Below are 24,887 nucleotides of genomic sequence, written 5' to 3' on the forward strand. Positions count from 1 at the left end.
GACGTAATAGAAGAGATCTCTGTTGCACACCAGCAACAAATCAACCTTACATCAGAGATAACTAGATTCCTCTTACGCAAGGACCTGCTTTTCTCCCGATTAACAAGCTTTAACGATCGGGCAGAATCCTTTCATACTTGGAAAGCAAGCTTCAAGAACGTGACTGATGAGTTACAAGTCTCTGACTCAGAACAGATCGATTTACTGATCAAGTGGCTCGGTCCAGAGTCTGCTAAACACGCCATTAGCATAAGAGCGTCGAACGCCAATAATCCTTCAATAGGTATACAGAGACTATGGAAGAGGCTTGACGAGCGGTATGGTGCTCCAGAAATGTTGGAAGCCTCTCTCATGAGTAAACTTGCCAAATTCCCTACATTGACGAATAAGGACAACGCACGTCTCTACGAACTGTCTGACATTCTATCAGAAATAGAATATCACAAGGAAAATCCCAAGCTGGGATGTTTGCTAGCATACTTTGACTCTTCGTCCGGGATAAATCCAATTGTTGAAAAATTACCGTACGGACTCCAAGAAAAGTGGACAACGAGGGCTACAAGATACAAGTCTAAATATGAAGTTGCCTTTCCACCTTTCACAGAATTCTCTGCCTTCATCAGGGAAATAAGCAAAACAAAGAACGATCCTGGGTTCATCTTTGGGTCAAAAGTCACACCAAATACAAAAGGTGCTGCGCCAAGGTCTACGTCTTACCCTAAGACTAAAGTTGGTGCTCATAAAACAGCAGTTGAGCAGCAATCTGGTGAAGCCAGCAAACAAGGTCTTTGTATTCTGCACAATACAAAGCATTCCTTAAATGAATGTAGAGCGTTCCGAGCCAAGTCAATAGAGGAGCGCAAAGGTCTTTTAAAAGAAAACAATGTTTGTTACAAGTGTTGTGATTCTACCACACACAGGAGCCGGGAATGCAATGCACGCATAAGTTGTAAAGAATGTGGAAGTAAACAACACACTACCGCACTTCACATCACTAGACCACAGCAACCTGCAAGTTCTCAATCTAGCCCGCCTAAGCAAGCCTACGGCGGGGAGCCTATAGAATCGGCTGAAACTAAGGCAACCTCAGTTAACTCTACTTGTACTGAGATCTGCAAAGATACATATAGCGGGAAATCTTGTGCTAAAATACTGCCTGTGAATGTTTATCACAAAGATAACCAGGACAAAGTTATTCGCATGTACGCCATCATTGATGACCAAAGCAACCGGTCACTAGCATCGCCCGAATTCTTTAATCTTTTCGACGTCAAAGATAAACCGGAGAACTATACTTTATCAACATGCTCCGGCAAAGTAGTCACCTCCGGGAAAAGAGGAAGAGGTTTCATCATGGAATCAATCAACTGTAATGACAAGTTTGACCTTCCTGTACTGATTGAATGTGATCATATTCCAAATAATAGGGACGAAATACCTACTCCTGAAGTAACAATGCATCACCCTCATTTAAAAGAACTTAGGGGTAGCATTCCACCTATAGAGAAAAATTGGCAAATTCTTCTCTTAATTGGCAGAGACCTTATAGAGGCACACCATGTCCTCGACCAGCGCATAGGACCACCCAGAACTCCATATGCACAACAATTGAAACTTGGTTGGGTAGTGATAGGAGAAACCTGCATTAACAAGCAGCATGTTCCTTTTGAGTTAAATGTTAAAATAACCAACATTTTACCTACAGGACAACCTTCAACTTTTCAACCATGCACAAGCAAGTTTGACATCCGGGAAAATTACACAGACCCTGTAACGAAAGATTTACAATCGCCACTCTTTGAAAAAACAAGGGACGATGATAAGCCTGGACAGTCATATGAGGACAAAATGTTCATGAAGCAGATGGACAACGAATTTGTCAGAGACTCGAAAGGAAGTTGGGTAGCACCGTTACCGTTCCGAGTGCCAAGACAGCCATTGCCAAGCAATAGACCACAGGCTCTTCACCGTGCGAACATGTTAGACGCCAGTCTGAATAGAAACCCTGTAAAGCGGGAACATTTTCTTACATTTATGAGTAAAATCTTAGATAATAATCATGCAGAGCTCGCTCCACCATTGCTCGAACATGAGGAGTGCTGGTATTTGCCATTGTTTGGTGTTTACCATCCGAAGAAACCCGATCAGATAAGAGGTGTGTTTGATTCTTCCGCCAAATGTAACGGAGTTTCACTTAACAGCGTCCTGCTTACAGGTCCAGACTTGACCAATGATCTCTTGGGAGTATTGCTGCGTTTCAGGAAAGAAATGGTCGCAGTTACTGCAGACGTTCAACATATGTTTCACTGCTTTGTTGTCAGAAAAGACCACCGTAATTATCTGAGATTTTTATGGCATAAAGACAATGACCTACAGAAGAACCTTGTCGAATACCGCATGAGAGTTCATGTTTTCGGAAATAGTCCGTCACCTGCCGTTGCTACGCTTGGACTCAGAAAAGCAGCTCAAGCATCAGAACAAGAGTTTGGCAGTCACGTGACTAGCTTTGTTACAAGAGACTTCTATGTCGACGACGGTCTAACATCATGTCCTACTAAAGAGGAAGCTGTTAAGCTCATGAAGGACACACAGCAAGCATTAGCAAAATATGGAAACTTACGACTTCACAAGTTTGCCTCTAATTGTGCGGAAGTTATGTCTGCATTTCATGCCAGTGATTTGGCTTCAAATCTTAAAGATCTAGACTTAGAATGCGACAGTAAACCCCTACAACGTAGTCTTGGTCTCAGCTGGGACGTAAACACTGATAACTTCTTATTTCAATTATCATCAGAAAACAAACCGATCACTCGGAGAGGAATTTTATCGACGATAAACAGTCTCTACGATCCTCTGGGATTTTTGGCTCCGGTGATTATACAAGGGAAACTCCTATTAAGGAAAATAGTATCAGAAACCGTCGATTGGGACCAACCTCTCACTGATGAGACAGCAGATGAGTGGAAATCTTGGAGAGATACTCTAATTGCTATCGAAACATTGCGCATTCCACGTACCTACGTGCCGTATCTCAGCAAAACCACCACAAAGGAGTTACATGTCTTCTCTGATGCATCAGAAAAAGCCATAGCAGCTGTTGCATACCTACGCACGACCGACAGTAGTGGTGAACCAAACATAGGTTTCATTCTTGGGAAAGCTAAAGTTGCACCAACAAGTGGTCATACTATTCCACGCCTTGAACTATCTGCTGCAGTATTAGCAGTCGAGATAACACAGACCATCATGGACAATTTAGATTTACATATAGACACCGTAAAATTCTACACAGACAGTAAAGTAGTCCTAGGCTACATCAGTAACGAGACAAGAAGGTTCTTTATCTATGTCGCCAATCGAGTAGAGAAAATAAGAAAATTTAGCTCTCCAAGTCAATGGAATTATGTACCGACTGACCGTAATCCCGCAGACTCGGGAACAAGGTCCGTACCTGCCCACGAAATTCATAGCAGCGAATGGTTATTAGGACCAAGACAACTTCTTTTCTCAGAGCAAAAGAATTCTGAGGACATATATCAGCTAATAGACCCAGAGGAAGATGGAGAAATACGTGCAACTGTTAATGTTGCAAAAACATTTGCCACACTTGAGCATAAAGGTATCGGAACTGATAGATTCAACAGATTCTCCAACTGGACATCACTTGTGCGAGCAATAGCCTTTTTGGAACGTTTCTCCCGTTTACACGGGTCTAAACAGACAGCACCAGTGACTTCTCTGGAAGGCTTTTCGAATGCCGAAAATTTCATCTTAATATCTGCTCAATATGAAGTTTACGGAGATGAAATAGATTGCATTAAACGTCAGGAACAAATTCATAAGCGGAGTCCGATAGCTAACCTTAATCCGTTTTTGGACAAACAAGGACTATTACGAGTAGGAGGCCGTATCGCCAAATCTGACTTAAACCTCCGTGAAAAGAAACCATTGGTCGTCCCTGGACGCCATCATATAGCGACATTATTAGTTCGACACTACCACAACAAGATAAAACATCAAGGTCGCCATTTCACAGATGGAGCGATTCGATCCGCAGGATTTTGGATCGTAGGAGCAAAACGCTTGATCTCATCTATTATTCACAAATGTGTGACATGCCGCAAACTCAGAGGAAAAACCGAGTATCAAATCATGTCTGATTTGCCAGAGGACCGTCTTGAACCTTCACCTCCGTTTACTAACGTTGGAATAGACACCTTTGGACCCTGGACAATTGTTTCACGTAAAACACGTGGTGGATACGCTAACTCAAAGCGTTGGGCAATTTTATTCACATGCTTAGTGACAAGAGCTATTCACATCGAATTAATCGAGGAAATGAGTTCTTCAGCCTTCATAAACGCTGTCAGGAGATTCACCGCTATAAGAGGCCAAGTCAAGATTTTCCGATCTGACCGTGGAACGAACTTTATCGGCGCAATCGACGATTTAAAGATTGACTCAATCAACGTTGAAGATGGACCCTTCAATAACTTTCTGTATAATTCTGGTACAACTTGGATCTTCAATCCGCCGCATTCGTCCCACATGGGTGGAGCCTGGGAAAGAATGATTGGTATCACTAGGAGAATTCTTGATTCTATGCTTCTTAACGCAGCCGGAAGAAGCCTAACACATGACGTGCTCAACACACTAATGGCAGAAGTTTCAGCAATAGTGAACTCTAGACCTCTGGTACCGGTATCAACAGATCCAGAGAATCCGTTAATATTAACTCCGGCTATGTTATTGACGCAGAAAACCGACTACATTTTTACTTCAGACCATCTTGGGGAATTTGACAAACGAGATCTCTGTCTTGCCGAATGGAGACGAGTACAGGCTCTAGCCAGTGTTTTCTGGTCCCGTTGGAGGAAGGAGTACCTGCCGTTACTACAACAACGACGAAAATGGACCGAAGATCGCCGTGATCTCATCGAAGGAGACGTCATTCTTCTAAAGGACAAAAACATTTGCCGTACCCAATGGCCCGTTGGAATTATAGTGAACTCTTTTAAAAGTTCAGACGAACATGTCCGAAAAGCAGAAGTGCGAGTAATCGTTAATGGAAAAGCCACAACCTACACACGCCCTATCGTGGACATGATTCTTCTCATAGAGAACAAACCTGTGTAATTATATGTATATATTTTTGGAATTATACTTTCTGGAATAGTGATATCAGGTAGATTTCAGACGGGGAGTATTCTGGATCACATACGCAACTATATTTACTATAAAGTCAATTGGATTGAAATTTCAGACATTCATATTTTCCGGAAATAATCTGGACTTATCCGTATTTTCACTACCGTTTACTTTCTCTTCCTCACCTGTCTATTGCAAATGGATGCCACGACAAATCTGCTCCTGTGGATATTGTGACAAATCACCGTCAAGTACGTTTCAAATCGATTATAAACTGTTAAATATATATACCGTTAATTCCGTTAACTTGAATTCCACGTTTATTCAACAAATACGAACTGTAATTGTTTATTTCTATGAATTGACCTTAGAATTCTACTTTCGTTTTTGACTTGATATTATTATTGCATTGAACATTCATATATTTCTTTCGTACATATTGTAAAATATTGTATTTTTATTTCTTTCAGTTTACCAAACAATACACACTCTGTAAAACTCCTGTATCATTTCTGGTGGAATTACAATCTACAATCTTCACACACAAGTTGTTATTCTTTGTAATTTGCCGAGATTGCGATACAATCACATGGTTATACTAGCTGAGTCAGGCTCAGCATACTTACATGTATCCTTTATCTCTTGTTCAACGGGATAGATGAGTTCAACGTCAGTTCAAACATTATGACGTCGCTGATATGTCCGGGTCAAAGTTATTAAGGCCAGGTCAACGTATTTGACGTCACAAAGCCGTGATATGGAGTTTTATTAAGAGCTGAGCAGATTGATATAGACAGTTGGACGACCGATAATTACACATATAGACTCTTACTTGATTGTGCATAGTCGTACTAATAGAGCAATTCTGATGAAAACAAATGCAGACACAAGTATTTATCATCCAATTAATCAACAGACGCTCGTGTTCTGAGATGATACATCTAATTATCTTTATTTTTTGTTTATTTGTACTTTTTGTATTCAAAATATATGTATAAACTAAGATAATGTATCATTTTCATATTTTCTCTATAAGGTTTCAACTATTTTCTTTTAAATGCGTTTTTACAATTTATGTATGAGTAAGGTTAATTTCAAATGAATAGACCAAAGGGTTTTATCCTTGACCCTTTAGTAACACAAGAAACTAAACTTGAGAAATGTTTACTGTTTAAGAATGCAGAAATTCTTAAATGAATGGTAAAATTCTGTTTTATAATGTGTATAATTTACCCTCTACTCTTCAAAGTTCTATGTCGTTTTTATTACCGTTGCATTCGATTGATGGTCAATTAATGGACAGGTAGAAGGAACATTAACAAGAAATATAAATGTTTAGCATTTAGGTTATAGAAGAGGAAGTGAAGTATTTTTTTTTCTGATCTAAATTAGATTAAGTCAAATTGCAGATATTATCAAAACTTATGTTACCGTCTTCATTTTACAACAAATGCTCAATTTTTCAGCTTGGTGCTTTCATCATATTGTCGCTTTGTAACAGATAACATTACAAATAACATCCGCTGGATAACCATGATAACCTATTTGGATATTTTTGGATATCAATGCGCTCGTTGACATTGCTCTGGTACCTGTTTCATTTGTTACGAAGTGATTAAATCGTAATTGTTCTTGTTCGCTTCTCACTTAAATCTTTCTATCTTAACTAAGTTTTTTCTCAAAATGTTTTGCAAACATAATGAAACTTTGTCATTTATTTTACGGTTTTTAGCAGTTTATTCCCAAATACATTTCATATGAAAAATTCAGAAACATCTTTTTTCCTGAGTTAATGGTTATAGTACCATACGTGATAATTAAAACATCATGAAACTGTTCATAATAATTACCAGATGCATCAATACAAAGACGATCATTATCAAAAATCATTATTGGTTTATCCAAAGGGTCACCGTAGTAGATATACAGACTACTAGTAGTCTTTTAATTATCATCAGAGTGACAGTTTCGACAATAGAATGTCCATAATTTTCAACTTCTGGAGTCAAGATGGACATGGGATATTCATTGTAGAGACATTATTGTGACTAGTCGGTGGTTAATGTCAACTGTCATCAGTGAAAAAAATATTGACGAACGTGACCAGTCAATAGAAAATTATTTACGATTATATTGTACGAACGCTGACTTCCGTTCCCTGACTTAGATTTGATTCAGTATCAATGTCAGTAACATACACTCCCAAAAGAAGCTGACTGGTCAAGAGCATACCATTAGGCAATAGCGATAAAGGCACCAAGAACAAGGTCAAAGTATATAAACAGAATTAGAAATTGTTACAACTCGTAAAGCACCCAATAGATATAGTTTTCAAATTAAAACAAAACAATGAAAAGGGCTGTATTTTATCTTAATGACCGCGCTAATACTCAGCATAAAAATATAATGTCGACAAAGTAAGAACTTTTTTTCAAATAGACAAGGGGAAACAAAGGGATACGATTTCGTAAAAACTAAGGTAAATGCTAAAAACAAATTGAAGCGTTTGATTCCAATTTCTGTGCAAAATACACGCACATGTTCTTGAATAACATTTATTTTGTTTGAAAATTTAAGATCAACAGTAGAATGATAGAAAATATCGTTCATTGCTAATATTACGGTAGGTTTACTTTGATTTCTCAAATAGAACTATTCATACAAAATGTCTTCCGCAAACACTGCTCCTTAAACATTAGAAAAAGTACCGTTAATGTTATTATTGAAAATAGTAATAACTGTGTAGAAGATGTAAAGAAAACACATGATTTTGTAGCAAATCACATAACGGGATTTTACGGAGGCCGGTGTCCTATTGTTTTGATTTTTATATTATTTATTTGGTAGAACAAGTAATTGTGATTTACAGGAATTGATGTCAATGTCGTAAAATTAATACCATTGTTGATAATACAAGATAACGTAAATGATGATGAAATACGGTGCGTCTGACGGCAATACAAATCTTCTGCACGAGGTATCGGATTTGATGTTTTCATTTTAACCGGAAGTTGCTGTAAACTTATACACTTCTTATTGAAAGGGTTTGATTTATTACTCTGTGCTGAGTATTCTTGCGTTGTTTGTACTGTCACTTAGTTTTGACGTTAAACGATATTTGTGTATTATTGCCATTGAAGCAGGAGGTTTGGCTAGCAAACAAAAAAAGGGTTTAATGTCCAATACCGAACAAATCCGTGATGCATTGCATGGATAAAATTACGGATAATATCTTTATTTTGTTACGGACATAGAGATATGAGTAAGGATTGAATGATTTCAAAACATCGCATAGTGTTTTAAGAAGTATGTTCAGGTTGGAAATACCAAATACAATCCATGCAAAACAACTCGCACTGGATGGCTTAGTACATGTACATAAAATAAGGGATGATCTCACTCACATGGATAAGGGAATATCAGAGCTCGTATCATTGAGGCTATTTTTTTTTACACCGCTTAACTCTCACTAAATTGTGCATTTCTCAAGAATATAGCAAATCTGATGGAAACATTACTCTGACATTTTTATTATATTATCCATTAATCATCAGACGCTTGACGTAAAATATAATGCATCTACTGATCTTAATTTTTGTTTGTTTGAACTTTTCATTTGATATCTATGTTGCAATATTGTATTATGCTTATATTTTTCTCTTTGTTTTTAATTCGATATCCTCTTGTAAATGCGTTATTCTATGTAATAGTTACGTTAATCAAATGGGTGAACCCATTGGTTCTTCCTTTGTCGGTGTAGTAAAAGCATTAAACATGTTAAAATCTGATCTTTGAATATTTTCCTAGTTCAAGTATGTACATGTAGGAGTTCTTAATTATTTTGTTTAATACTCTTCTCATCAAAGCTTCTTGCTGTTTCTTCTACCGGTGCTTTCAAATGAAAGTCAATTATTGGACAAGTAAAAGAAACATTAACAGAAAATATAGATGTTAAGCACTTATGTTACACACGATAAAGTGTAGTATCTTTTCGATCTAAATAAGATTAAGTCAAACTTTTTATATAATTATTAAAACTGATAATAGCGTCTTGAATAGTATTCGTATTACCGACATTTTACTACAAAGTTTATCATGTTTATATACGTTTTCGACAGATTACATTTTCTGAGGTAGGACATATTGGTTCTCGGTTAAGTAAGTGCAACTTAAAGAAGTAAAATTAAGCGTACAAACGGTTCAATTGAGGGAGAAAGTTGCCTGTTTTATGTATTTTATACACGACAATATAATATGAAAACAGTAAAACATTCCCCGTCAAATTGTAACGAGTACTAAAATGTCTAACCAAAACAAAGGTAACCTGTCGTATATAATCCGTAGTCAAAAGTAAGTAATTTGAAAACGGTCTATTTATAGCAAATTCTGTATTTCTCTTCTAGTTACTTTCATCATTTTCTAAAACATTCGGATCGTTGCTTTGTTTATAAAGTAGTAGTTTTCCTTTTCGTTGTTGACTTAAATAGTAATATAATTGTCACAGCAGAGAACAGTTTATCACAATCTGTCTAATCTGTTTTGTATTATTTCCTCGTATGTTAGCATTGATCTTGTTTCCACTTGATTTATTACAAATTGTGTAAGTTATAATTGGTATTTCTGTTTCATAATGATGTTAGCTCCCCACCTTTATCATATTGTGATCACCTTCATTTGTTTTTAATTCTCTAAACACTCAAGTACATATTTAATGAAACATACCGGAGTTTTGTTATTTCAATTATAATTTTTAAACAGTTCAAAATTCATATCCCCCGATTAGTTTCATAAATAAAATGCATGAACATCTCTTAAGCAAATCTATTTTCTTTAAACGCATACATTTTTAAAGAATCAAACACAAAACCGTATCATTAATCTCTTGTTGTTTAATATATTCTATCTTTTGAAAAGACGTCAATTATAAAAATGTTATCATTTTAAAATGTTACATGTATATGCATCCAACGTTTAATGTGTTAGATAGATATATGAACCTTTCGTTTATTTTAAAGAAAGAATAAACCATATACTTGTAATCCAAAAAGTCAGACCAGGAGCGTAAATTATGTTTTTTATATGTTTAGATAAGTTTCACACGGTATTGTGAAGTACTGACATTCGTATATGTCAAGAAGTGTAGGAACGTGAGATCTGGGGAGAACAAAAAACGAGTTGAATATGCGTTCCCTCATGTTTCAGCTTTTTATTCTATTGCAGTATACCTTTAAAGTACTCTTGCAAATATGGGCTTCTTCAACTGTATTTGTATTTAATCACTTAAATGATCATTTTGATAGTTTTTGCGATCAGTCGCCAAATATTCCCTTGAAGTGTTAAAAAAATATTCTGCATGTATTGCATTTCTAAGAAGTCACATATGTTTTAAGTGTAGGACATTTAACACTAATGTAATATTATTCCTAATGCTCAACAACATGATCCTTCGTCAATTGTCAGAAATATAAGTCCCTGTATTTATTCATCTTCCTTAATGATTTATAAAATCACCGTGTCAATTCCACTGTTTGTGAACACCGTCACCGTAGGTATCCCCAACACTGGAATCGTAAGATTGCACAGACAAGGTCATATGCTGTACAGATGCTGTTTATAATACTAAAATCATTTCAAACTCATAAGTTGTTCTATCGTAAGGTATAGGTGAGTTTTCAATATTCTTCAACTTCAGTAATGGGCAAACCTCCCGAGCCTTTTGATTCGAACTCCACCGCAGAATCCTATGTAAACAAAACGCGCGACTGTCATATTCATATACAAGCCTGGTAATTTTGGTTATAATTTACCTTCAGTTAGTAAGCTATTATTACGTAGAAAAAGAGATTGCATAAAGTTTGATACTCATTAAACAGTTCCACAGTCATTGACCTTCGTCTAGGTTGCATATAATAGTTATCCCATTCGGACTTTGTGTGTCAGTGTAAGATCACTCCGGTTGACGGATGCCAGAGTGTGATCTAACACTGACACATCAAGTCCGAAAGGGATTAATTGTTTAAATACATATGTTTAAACAAGCTATTTTACATCCCAGCTGTTTTAGATGAGACGAAAAACCATTTACAATTCATAAAATCTAGTTTAGAACGCCACACAACCATTATAATATACTTTTTATTTTACTATATAATGTATACCCTTTAGGACCCCCGAACACGATGTTTTAATATGAGTCCATGTCAACTCGCCCCACTGTCCAATTGGACCACACTTAATCGCCACTTTCTAAAAAATCGACCCACTCTTGTTTACCAACTCGTCCCACTTATGAAAAAGGGATAATCCTATTGAACAATCAGTCTGATAACTCGCCTTATTCATGAAAAGGGTTAAAATCCCACTGAAAATAAGTCTGCCAACTCGCCCACTTATGAAAATACCTTGCTCCCTTTAGATATGCTAAATTACCAGTCGTCCTGATGTAAGGGTATGATCGTAGGTTGATATACTAAAGATCTAGATTTGAATCCCAGCATAGACAACGGATTTTTTTCTACATAAATTTTGAAAATTTGTCTTTTTTCTGTAAATAATTTTAGTTTTATTGTAGATAAGTTATTCCCTCAAAAATGTTTCAAAACAAAGGAAAGCATGCTAAACACAGAAACTCAAGCTGGGGTGATCTGGTAGGGGTGATCCGGCTCAGATCACTCCAGGTAGGACAAAGGAGCTGGAATGTAAGTTTATGAACTAAACAATTGGTAAAATTAAGGTTTATTTGGGAAAGTGAGAGTAAAATACAGCTGGTAACACCTTAGTAAAGTCCATCTAAAATATCTTGATCATTTAGATTTTCTTTTACAAAATAATGTTACACTACGCATCGTTTACTTTGTGAAGTCTTCATCTTACAGTACACAGAAAATACGAATGTGTTTCAAAATTACGCATTTCTATTAATATATTTTTTCTGCAAAGGCATATTCAGGCGATTAGTTATACGTTCATATATATGAACCAAACTCGTAAGAAGTTACTAGTATTCCGTTCCAGGCATGGACATATTTAATGAAAATTCTATGCGATTTTCATTCTTTAATCGATGTTGTCTATATATTGAAACTCCTTGATATAACAGCAAACATATGGATCTAATCAATTTTGTATAGATATTAATTACAAATTAATTATAAATTTTCTTCTTTTAAATGTGAAACCATAAAAAAAATGTTGAAATTTTAAATGTTTTGATATATTGTCTCAGATTATTTAGATTTTCCTGGTCACATTAATTATCTGTAAAATGTGTGCTTGCATATTTAAAGATTAAGACTCGATTTTTAAAATTACTTATTCCATTATACGTATGCACTAAAACTCCGTATGGTAGTACATTTATCAATATTTAATAAAAAAAAAAGGGGGGAAAAAAAAGAAATGCGTGTAAATATAATGTGTACTCCTGATATACTTATGGGAATGTTATAATTATTAAAGCTTCAGACGAAATTGTCCGTCTTCATTTAAAAATGAATTTATATTATTGCTAGGAGCTAAGATGAATGGAAAGCCTAATAGCATGAGCTAACGGTGTAATTAAATATAATACCTGGCACTTGCAACATCATGAAATTGTTCAAAGTAATTATCAAAGATATCCCTACAAAATCGTGTAGCGATTTATTTAGACATAATTAAAAACCATTATAGGTTCATCCTCCGTGTTATCGTAGTAGACGTACTAACCAGTATTCTAATTATTGTCAGTATGAAAGATCCGTTCCATTATGGCTATTACGTTTCAACTTCTAGTATCAGGATAGACAATGGATGTTGCTTGTAGAAACACTATTGCGACAATTTATTGGTAAATGTAAACTGTCACTAAACAAGATATTGAAGATATGGACGTAGGTTACATGGCAATGGAGGTTTATTTTCATTTTACGAACGATGTCCTTTTGCACTCCATTTATGATAAAAATTATTTAGTATCAATGTCAGACTTCGAAACCTTACAATTCCAAAAGAATCATGCTGGTCAAGACCACAAAAACAGATGTCACAAATCAATAGCAATATATGCGTAATAAACAACCAAGGTCAGAGGAAATAAATACAGCAAGAAATGATTATCAATCATAACAAATAAAGTTATACAAGAAAACAAAAATATAAACGCGAGGACAACACAAATAGATACAGCTAAGACGGAACCAGAGGGCCTGGGGGCCCGGCCCCCTCTTTAGTGGAAAAATATTGGCTAATAATATATAGGGAATCACTGAAGCATGACGGGAGCGCCACCCCTTCAGGTCAGTCAGCGCCCCCTCTGACATATGAATAGTTCTAGATCCGCTACTGAACACAATGTGAAGTACTGACGTAAAACACTTTTAAGATTGAATGACATATTTTATAATTAGAAGTCAAGCAACCGAAGACTTCTGTGCAAACAACACTTGTTTATTTATTAAAATTTCATTTGTTAATACAAGTAACTGCTGTCAAATCAGAATTCAAATACAAATTATTACGGATTGCAAGTATTACAGTACAGTAAAGTTATCCTTATTTCTCAATCAATACGTTTGTGAACAAGGTCGTCCGTATTCAAAACTTTAGACAGTAATTGTGAAATTGGTACCGTTAATTTCATTATTTCAATTAGTGATCACAGTATAAAAGCTGTAACGAAAACATGTAATGAAAACAATTTTTGATTTTATAGCAAATCACATCACAGAATTTTTAGGAGACCGATAACTGATTGTTTCGCTTTTGTTTTATTATAAGCTTTGTATACCAAGTAATTGAGATTTACAGGAATTGATATCGATGTTGAACAAAATAATACCATTGTTGTCGTAACGAGATAACGTTAATGATGATGAAATGTGTCTGATGGTAAGGATTAACCTTCAACAAGAGGCATTGAGTCTAACATTTTCGTTCCTACCGGACGTGCCTTTTAATTTAAACATTGTTCAAAGCAAGGGATCTACTGCCAAATAAAAGTGATAGCCATCTTTTTATACATAAGCTATAGCCTTGAAAATTGTATTTTTGTAAATCGTCAGTAAAATAATATTTTATTTATACCATAGGGCAAAATACACAGAAAATGATATAATTGCATCGCTTATTTTTGTGTTTTTGCAGTACATGTGCTGATTGTGTGTCAATGATTGATGCCCGTATCCTTTGTTTTTCTCTTATATTACAGTGGTTCAAAGACTTCGAAAACCGAAATGGTTAGACGGGACATCTTGCGTTAGTCTTTAATCCGAACCTGAATACGTAAAGTGCATATTGTATCGTGAACTTTTACTTATTCTACATTTAGTTCATATCAAAGTTAACCGTACTGGAGAATCATCCAAATAATTCTTTCGTATTGGTTGTATGCCATTACAGGATAGATTTGCTTATGATATTTTTTTTATATAAAATGTTAAAAAATCATGGAATAACCACTCATAAATTAAACCAAATATTCTAACAGAGGTCAAATACTTTTTTAAACATATCAAAAACAAACACTCACGGATAAGTGTTGTACATGAATTAATATAATCTATCTATTTTGTTGGAGTCAACTAAGAGGATCGAAATAAATCAAAATATTACCGGGGATTTTAGAAGGAAATTCGGGTCGAAAATATCCAGAACAACTTTCAAAAATTAAAACCCGTATAATACCGATACATTGTTTTTTTTACCAACAACCAAAAACTAAAAGCATGTGTACAAAATGATGAGCCCGATATTCATAGTATCTTTGATAAATTTATCGCGTATTTAAGTTAATGATTCATCATTGGATTTCAAATTTGTTAAAATGTGATCTTTTCATTCAATATTTACTTTAAATGATTTAAAGACCAATCGGTTTTTTTTGTTTTTTTTTTTATTTTGGTTTTCCTTTTTTTTTAAATTGTCATTTTACCATCTCTGTCACTGAACGTAAACCAAAGTCAAATTAATGTTTTGGCAGAGCGCACTTGTGGTTATTAAGATGATAATGTTTAACTGTTCATTGAAATACGTTCTTGTAAATCACTAAAATCCGTTAAGTGTTCACCATTATGTAAAACTTTAAAATGTGCGTTCTTTGATTTCTGATACTAGCATTTACACTACAAGTTTATATTTAACTATTAAAAAATTATCTTTGTCAATGTTGTCTCTGCATCAATACTTTGTACCTTTTTTTATTTCCATACCACCTCTAACGTTATATATCTATTCCTTTATTTTCTAGTCTATTGTAAACCCTCCATACTTAGTAATGTATGAAATGACATGACAGCATTACAGAAAGATGAAATGTCTTTAGATATAATCATACAACAATTTTCTGTAACTGAATGCGTGTCTAAAGCCAAAAGATAGTCTTGTTTTATTTGGTTATACATAATTGGATTGACAGAGGTAACTTACAAAACGGGAAAATTGATATGGTCATTATTTCCACTTAAAAATCTGACTTGAAATGTATTTATTTGTTATTATGTCTATGGTTAGCTGTCGTACCATCGATCTCTTGGTGTATAAAACGTATCATCAATTTTACTGTCTTCAATAGACACAGTTAATTTCCAAAGGCCAAAATGCTTTATCATGCTTGTTTTTGTCGTCTTTCTAAGAGCCGGATAATATGCCTGGTACATGAACTTGGTTAGTCTATTTTAGTATTAAAAGATATGAATTTCACATTCTTAACATTTCTCTATATACAATGTAATAATGAGATTAATTTTCCTTCTGTCTGCATTCATTAAATGCCAACTCGTAATAAAAATACGAATACATTTCATATGTGCATATATTGAACACATTCTTTATTAAATGAAGTCAACAAGGACGCTAAAAATTAACTAAGACCTAAATTGTTATTTGAAAATTCTTTTTTTACCAGATGAATTGACAAATTTTCAAAAGATATTTTTCCTCTTGTTCTTGTGAACATCTCACCAATAATTTCATATATTAATTTTTGTAATACATATGTGAAAACTGTCTCATTTAAGTTGCAATGTAGTAGAATTTTATGATTTATAAATTTACTAACATGTACGTCAGTTCAAATACTAGGACTCCTTTGGGTTTTGTCCTACGATGAGGTGTAATTTTATTTTCCCAATTACACCAACCTTTTCTTTAGTACTCCATAAAAGACCATTTACCAAAATTTAAGCAGGTTCGATACTTATTTTCTTAAAATTGAAGACACAAATAATGCCAGTACTAAACTATGAACATGAAACTAGCATAATATATAACAGTTATTGCAAAACTAATGATACAATAGTTAATTCATGGAATTGATTAATAAATAAGTAAAGAGTATTTTTATATTCAAACAATTACAAAACACATGCCGGTACGTAATATCGTTAGAATTAATTTTGAATGTAACATCTCAATATGGTTCTACTCATAAGTAAGTACCAACATCAACTAAAGTGACCGTCATTTAAACTTTTATCATAAACGTGTATATTTCCATTACGTCTTTCTGAAACTATAATGTGTTTCTTTGTATTTGGGTACAAATGTTCTATATTTTGCAAGTCAAAGGCTAAGTCAGGTAATCTTTTTTATGTAGCAGTTTTGGTATAACATTTCTTCATTGCTAAAACAACTCTATAATTTAAGTTTTATTTCTTCATTGCATATTCAATAGTTTAGTAAATGCTTTATACCGCACATTTAGATGTTATTATGCTACATTATCGCACTTATAACCAAAATAAATTTAATATGTATATGACAAATGGTTGATTGAGCCGAAACAGAATGAATAGCAGCATTGTTATTATACAGTACATACAATTCATATAAAGACGAAGAACAAGTATAATTTTACACATTTATCGTTCGGTCAGATGATTAATATCATGTTTAAATTAATTTTGAAGAATACTGTGATTGCAGTCATTTATGTCCACATAGGCTATGCTAAAGTGTACAGATAAACCATGATGAAATGACCGTCAGTTGAACTCAGTCTATAACGCGTGTATGACTATTTTCTCGTGGCAATGATATGACAAAATAGTTTTCATCTAATTCTTTTTATTTTTGTATCAATGTACCATCTTTACAAGCCAAGCTGAGTCGGGCAAACTTTAACTACAACAATGTTTGAACGGCTACACATTTTGTCATTATCACCACCACTAAATGACCTTTATCACTTTACCTTTTGTTCAATACAAATTTATTCAATAGCAATTCAGTTAATGTTTTACACAGCACATTAAGATGTTGAGTGCTACATTATTGTGCTAATAACCAACGGGAATGTAATATATATGACAGATGTTTGATTAAGTCGATGCAGTGAATGATTGACGGCAGAACAAGAAGCATTGTTAATAGCTGTCTACAGAAGTTCCATCTCACATATTGGGTTCATCGCAATCAGCTACATTGACAAAGATTTTAATCTAATATCTGCCCATGTCAAAAAACTGTGTATATACTCAATATAATAAAAAAAAAGATTTACCGAATACTTCAATTAATTAAATCAATACAAATAGAAAAAGAGCAAAGGACATATTTAAGAAAATTCATAGACTACAAGAGATTAGAAGTAATGCATGGTCTTTGTGTGTAATAACCATTTATCTCAAAACAGAGAAGCGCAAGTGATACAGAACTGGCTTTCAACACCAATGTTCAAATACCATTATGTATGAACAAATCTAGATTATAGTGTGGTGATGGAATAGGAAAAAGTCAATTATTAAAAGAGTTACATTTCACATCAAGGTATACGGCTAAAAATTGGCACAGTCCTAGAAAAATGATTCAACTTGAATTTAAGATTGGTCGTCAAAAAGTCGTATGGTGCATTTTTTTTTTATATTTTAGCATTTAGCCAGCAAATTTGACATCAAATGCAGATCCTGTGGCATGCAGTTAGGTTTTTTCTTCAAACGCTGCGCTCAAATATCTTTCTTTTTGTTTTATTCAAACATCACAAATAATGCATTAGGCGAAAAAGATCATTCTAAAAGCCTTTTGATGACAAATTATGAAGGTAAACATATCTGTAAACGGGAACAATTTGTGTTTCACCTGATTCCCACATCATATAATAAAGCGCTGATGAATGGATTATATCGTAAAGACTATAAAGTAATAAAACTGCAACTTTTCTATGCATGTTCACAAATTTTTATGAGGTAAGATTGTAAAAAACGATATTTTTTAAAACTTTCAAAAATGTCTTCGTTTCAAACATTAATTTAAAACAATTCCGGATAGTTGTGTTCTGTCCATGATTGGGCTGAATACATAGTTTTCATCAAATATTTTGGACTTGACATTTCTTGTTTTTGTTGATGTTTTATTGTTTTGTTGTATCATTTGGGTGTCCGTTATTCTTTTTAAGGTTGTGTTAATATAGATTTATTTATATAAGAGGCAAAATAAGTTTTTCAGTTGTTATTTAAGAAATGGGGATCCGACAAAATCTCGAAAAGATGACAACACTAGAAAGTCCGTTGAAACTTGGCTTGTACATTTCAAAGGAGCAAACAATAAGTGTTATACCTTAAATACTGTTATTAATTTTCCTTAAATGCGGAAGTGAAATTTCAATATATTATTCACCACGTACAGTAAACTGTTGTATTTTGACACAGTTGATAGGTGTAATGATGAAATTTACCCGAAAGTGCGGGAATAATTTTGACTTTAGTTCGATCGATCATTCTATTTGCTTGGAATTTTTTCATTTTAAAAGTTGATACGAATGATGCATAAGTCTAAATAACATAACAGTGTTTACAGTTTGCACTGCATTTGGAAAGGCAGAGCCTTTTCAAAGACATAAAGAAAACCATTTTGCTTAGTTCTAGATTTTAAAATTCGGATATATACTGAATATTTCCTGTCTCTTACCAACATGTCAGTTGAATTGTAATTACATTTCATATACCCAAGTGAGCTTGTGATGAAGGATACTATAGAAATTAGAATGTTTGCTTCATATATTGACATTTACTTTGACATTGACACATATTGACTACAAACAATAATCTTTTGTAAAGGACGATTTTATTTTCCAATTGTCTATTTCCCAATATCTCAATAATACTATATCCTCTGCGCCATCGTATAATGTGCACATATTTCAATTGATACTTTACGCTAGTGCATGATGAGTCAGTGCGGACTTGATTAACTAACTACTTAAAACAGGCCCAGTTTTCAAATGGATATTCAAACTTAGTAGTCGGCAGCAATATCAAGACGTCATGTCGAAAGCCGAAGAACGACGTAATGACAAACATAATTCTACAAAACATTACATAGAAAACTAAAGATCAATACTAATTGAAAATCGGCAGGGATTATGTCGTGTGCCCCCGGAAGGAAGGTTTTGCAGATTCTGTTCAAATTGTGAGACCTTAGTGTCAAAGGTGGTTATTTAGATTTTGTGACATGTATTAATTGAATGAGGAAGAACTGGCGATTGACATAGCCACAACATAAGTTTTTAAATCACCATATCACGAACAATGTGTCTTGTAGGCTCACTAGCAACATCTTTTTCGCGGTTTAAGATGTTTAAATACTAAGTACCAGATCAGATCGGAAATTTGCCATTGATTTGTGTTTGATTCCTATTTGTAACATATTGATAATTTTTAAAGCATATCCAAGTAAAGGCTTTACTTGAATTCAAACTTTATTCATGAATTACAAGGACATTTACAGAAGCAAGTTTTTTTAACATCAGCAGTGCAATATAAATGATAATTTTAGTTCACATATCAAATCAATTATACAGACCTGACTATAGGGTCATGGCAAGTGTATACTGTCGATTAGACATGGCTTCTTTACCTTTGTTTAGAGATATTTAGAGTTGCAATCAGCAGAGAAAACCATTCCTTTCCGGACAGGGTTATTTGACATTTGTCCTATATGTGCACTGATATATTAGTTGTTTTATATTCCCCCATTTATAGATTGATACGGCCAAAGTGTATTTTGCAATGCCGAAATGTTTTGAAATTAATGTCCAATGGTGCTGGATAAAAATGATGTGGTACACAATCATTTTATCCCCACTCTACTCCAAGGCACAGCAGGTTTAATGTCCGAAGCTGAGCATTCATATTCACAATATTATTACAGGAAATGTGACTTAAGAATTATGTCGTGTTCTTTAAACACTTGGGACCTATACTGACTCGAGATTTTCTAAACCTTCCATGTACAAACATTTGTATTTCAGCCTACCAAGGGTCAAAACATCGTAATAACGTTCCCACATTACAAAAGTCATTTGAGGTCTGAACTACTGATTAAATGTAGTAATACGTATATTTAGTGGTATTTTAAACTGTCCTTGATAGAAAAAAATATTATCTTCCGTCACTAAGTTTTGGATTGAATAACCAAAACTTTCTCCATTTTTAAATGAATATATGGCGGTTTGTCATTAAACATGTCTTTTCAAAGTTGTTAGTCTATTTATTTCTCAATGATTTATATTCCTAAAAATGTATTTCATTTCATGGTAATCGTCATGACATTCTTGAAACAAAATTATAAGTTTGTTTTGAAATAATTTTTGTTGCCAGTACCGAATTCAATGTATATGACCAAAACTTAAGTTTCTCTTTTCGTTGCGGCATACCAGATGGTTATATTAACAAATACATATTGGTTCATAATTTTTCATAAATTTGTAAATTTTTGACAGTCATTGTTCTTATAACTTGAACAAAATACATCGTTTTAAACTGAAAGATACCCCCTTTTTGTGAAGTCGCATACGTTTACTCGAAATCTCATTTAATGATAGGTTTCCACTTTTTTAAAAAAAAATTGAATAAGGAAGAAAATGAATTCAAGTTTTCAATCATTCTACTATAAAAAGTGTATTTAAATTAGAATTAAATATTCAATTTTGTTTTTCCTAGAAAACGACATGTGACATTTGATCTTGATTTCTGAAAAACTGCACCACATTTTCTTTTGACTACCAAAATAATCTCAAAGTACACATATTTTCGAATCGAATGATATATCATACAGCCGTATACCATTTTGGACGATTAAAATTTCATAATATCTACTTCGGTCACCGGCCTATAACCCATACAATCGAAAACATGCAGAAACTGAAAGTACTAATATCACCTCCGTATTTTACTGAATCTCACCAAAGATATTGTATACGTATTTTGCGCAATATAGTAAGAAAACATCTCAAACGAACTTGTTGAAACTATGACATCATCATATACAATTGATGTTCAAGGATATTAATACATTGACTATTTGATCATTTAAAACATACTCGTTGTAGGTAATACTTCAGAGATTAGACAGTAGGGGAAATAATGGACATGGCGTTTATATACTTTTATAAATATAATCCAAACATGTAGCAAAGGAACATCGTTTTTATTTGTTTTATTCATCTTTCAGTCAAGTGACATCCAATAGAGCAAACCACACCACAAGGGTAATAGTGTATTTTGTAAAATTAATCGTCGCTATCGTCACATATGTGCAAATATATATCTATCTTAGAGCATTATATGGTCAGAAATATGTGAAAGGAAGGTAAAGGTTAGCAACAATTTTCGAAATACAATCTTAAATTTGACATTCTTAGATATCATTTTAAATGTATGTAGATATATAAGAAGATGTGGAATTAGTGCCAATGAGACAATTTGTAAAAATTAACCATTATATGCCAATGTACGGTTTTCTACACGGAGCCTTGGATCCATCCGAGCAGCAAGCTACAAAGGGCCCCACGAATGACATGTGATATACCATTGATACAGGAACACCAACCCTCTAATTTATATAAAAAAAACGAGAAACACTTATGACCAACATCAACAATCGACAACCACTGAGCATCAGATTCCTGACTTAGGACATGAGCAACCAAATGCAGCCTGCTTAAAAGTCTTAATAGGTACTAACCTTGAACCTTAGCTAAAACAATAGTGTAACATCACAACACATGTACAGAAAGACAAACTATAAAATATCAATTGGATGTGTTCGCAGTACGAAGAAACTTTCGAATCATATAGGTTGAAAGCCGAGAATGTTTGAATACTTGAATATATGAGGAGTTTCAAGGCAACACCGTGGCATAAGTAACCATTTCCCACTTTGAGTTTTAAATAGTTTGTAAAAGAATTTAAGAAAGGTATCAATTGAATTTAGAATATGACATTGCTGGTGGTACATCTATCATAAAAGTTGAAGAATACAATTTTTTTTCTGTTTTCTTAAATTTCTGAATACAATAAAATACGCATTGTTTTATCAAATTTTTTTTTGAAATAATGTATTAACTCGAACCAGGAATGAATGGCATATAGTATTGATATTGTCCATCCATTCGAATCTATAATATTTGTTATTTAGTTGAATGACTTCATAATATGTCTACAGTTTCATAAAATTCGTAAACTGGAATCGATTTTCTGATCAAACTGTCAGTCAGCCATTTGTTCTGCGACAAAAATGTAATATATAAGAAACTTATTCTAGGCCGAAGATAATCTCTCTCCTGTTCATCGCTATCAAAGTGCAGAAAAAGAATTGAAACTTACTTTCAACCCTTTTCAATTTTAATTGTGCAGCAAATAAACACTCATATGATGAATATCTTACGATTGTATGTAACGGATAAGTGTTAATCTAAATTTTTTCAGTCAAAATACCATTATATAAATAAATATAGATAATACCAAATTTGCATGATCTAATTCTACATTTGGTAAAACGTACACAGAACATCGTGTTATGTTATAAGATATATAATCTGGTCTACATCTATAAAATGAAGCTACAAAAATGGTATGAATACACGTTATACTTGTCCCAATTAACCCAAAACAAAACTATATATTTGGATAGATGTTTCATGACATCAGCCAGTTCAGGTCAATCCTGTATATTGATCAGTCTTTTTTTAATCTGACACGTCAAGATATGACGGATTCAAACAATGTAACTATAATGGAACAACATTAAACGAAAATTGAATTGTCTGAGAAATTTAGTTCTAAGAAGTCAAATTCTGCCACGCAATATATAAGGTCATCTTCTCATATTTACGACACTGGAAAATCGATTGTTTCAGATTTTCATTTCTGAAAGATTTTATTTCGGTTTTCAAGTAACCCTACATTTGAGTAATAAATAGTCGTTTTAACTTTACCAACAGTATACCTAATATGAGGCAGGCATAACCTGTGAATGGGGACGAAGTCTGTATGATTTTTTTTATAAATCAAAAATGTTAAAAAGAGAAACGGAAATACCGTAACGTTTCCGATTTTGGTTCTGTTGTTAGGGATTTAGTTGTGACGTTATGACGTCATATTCAATATAAACAAAGAACGTAACGTTTCCGACTTTGGTTCTGTTGTTAGGGATTTTAGTTGTGACGTTATTTAAGTTATGACGTCATATTCAATGTAAACAAAGAAACGCTGTCATCAGGTAACGTTTTTTTTATAACAAACAATTTTTAAAAATGAATTAGTATTGAGTTCCTTTCTTAGACTGATAAATATACATTTTATTCAAAGTCTCATGCAAACAAGACCGGAATCGGAAGTAGATTTCTGCGCAGATCCGGAAATTCAAAAACGCGACAAAAAAAATTGAACGATTTTGAGTTCATTAGTACAATGAAAATATCGGGAAAATTTTCCCGATTTTTTTTTTTTTTTTTTTTATTGAATTTTCTACTGTTATTGGGGACTTCGTCCCCATATACAAAAAACGACATATGATCCGTAAAAATAGACAAGTCTAGCTCTCGTATATTACCTAATTGTGCAAATAGTTTGCAAATTAGCTTAGGTGTCATTCGTTATGTACAAATATTAACGTTCTATCCTTCGTAGCCGCTAGATAAATAGTTGTGATATAATAATGATAAGACGTCTACCTAAGGGGAAATTAAATCAACCTATATGTTCGACTCTAATTGACTTATCGTCTTGTCTTATGCCTGGAGTATGATTTATTTGAAATAATCAACTGGACTACGAAAAACAGAAATAGTTAAAAAAAAAAAAAAAAAAAAACAAACTAAAACAGTAGACAACAACTATTATGAATGTTCGCATATGTGCACACAGGCTGATATGCAAAGGAATATGAAAATCCTGCTTATTAGGTTCTGGTTATATAAGTGATTCTATTTAGCAAGATCATGAAACATACTTTTTTAATCTTTATAATCTGTAACATTCATTGTATTGTTGTTTTAACTGGCAGTTATATCGTTGGTAACGTACCCACTCTGAGTATGTTTGTATTTCAAATAGGTTTTAGAATGCTTTATTATTTTCTAATTGTGTGATGTTGAATTAGTCTTGCAGATGTATAGTTAAGCTTAAGAGTGCAGGCATTAATTTGTGGAGCGAGATTACATAATATATTTTTTTGTTTTCTTCGGACGGAATCATAGTGACATTAATTCTAGTATTGAATTCAAATAACGTTATTCATTATCCCGAATGTCTCATATTATTCTTTTAATGATCTAGTGATTGCATTTTGCAGAATAATCCAGGAACAACCAATTCATCATTTTCATAATGGGTAAAATATATAAAGAACTACAGGATGTAAATTTGATATTTGAATGGCATTTGAATTCTATATACTGACTCAGTTCCTATTTGCAGAAATCATTAAAGAACAACGTTCGAGACTATTTTGTTCCGATAAACAAAAATTTACACAATAAACAT

At 33.5% G+C, this 24,887-nt stretch overlaps 1 protein-coding gene and 1 long non-coding RNA gene across 2 annotated transcripts in view; one reads left to right on the plus strand and one right to left on the minus strand.

Moving 5' to 3' along the window:
* The window catches only part of LOC143081612 (uncharacterized), an 88,742-nt gene that overhangs the window by 14,898 nt on the left and 48,957 nt on the right, over positions 1-24,887 (minus strand). The gene's annotated exons all lie outside the window — the stretch shown is intronic.
* LOC143082684 (uncharacterized) lies at positions 28-5,688 on the plus strand. Its single transcript, XR_012980440.1, has 2 exons — positions 28-5,399; positions 5,619-5,688. It is a non-coding gene; the product is annotated as an uncharacterized LOC143082684 (long non-coding RNA).

This window comes from Mytilus galloprovincialis, chromosome 7 (genome assembly GCF_965363235.1).
Source record: "Mytilus galloprovincialis chromosome 7, xbMytGall1.hap1.1, whole genome shotgun sequence".
NCBI classification, from domain to species: domain Eukaryota; kingdom Metazoa; phylum Mollusca; class Bivalvia; order Mytilida; family Mytilidae; genus Mytilus; species Mytilus galloprovincialis.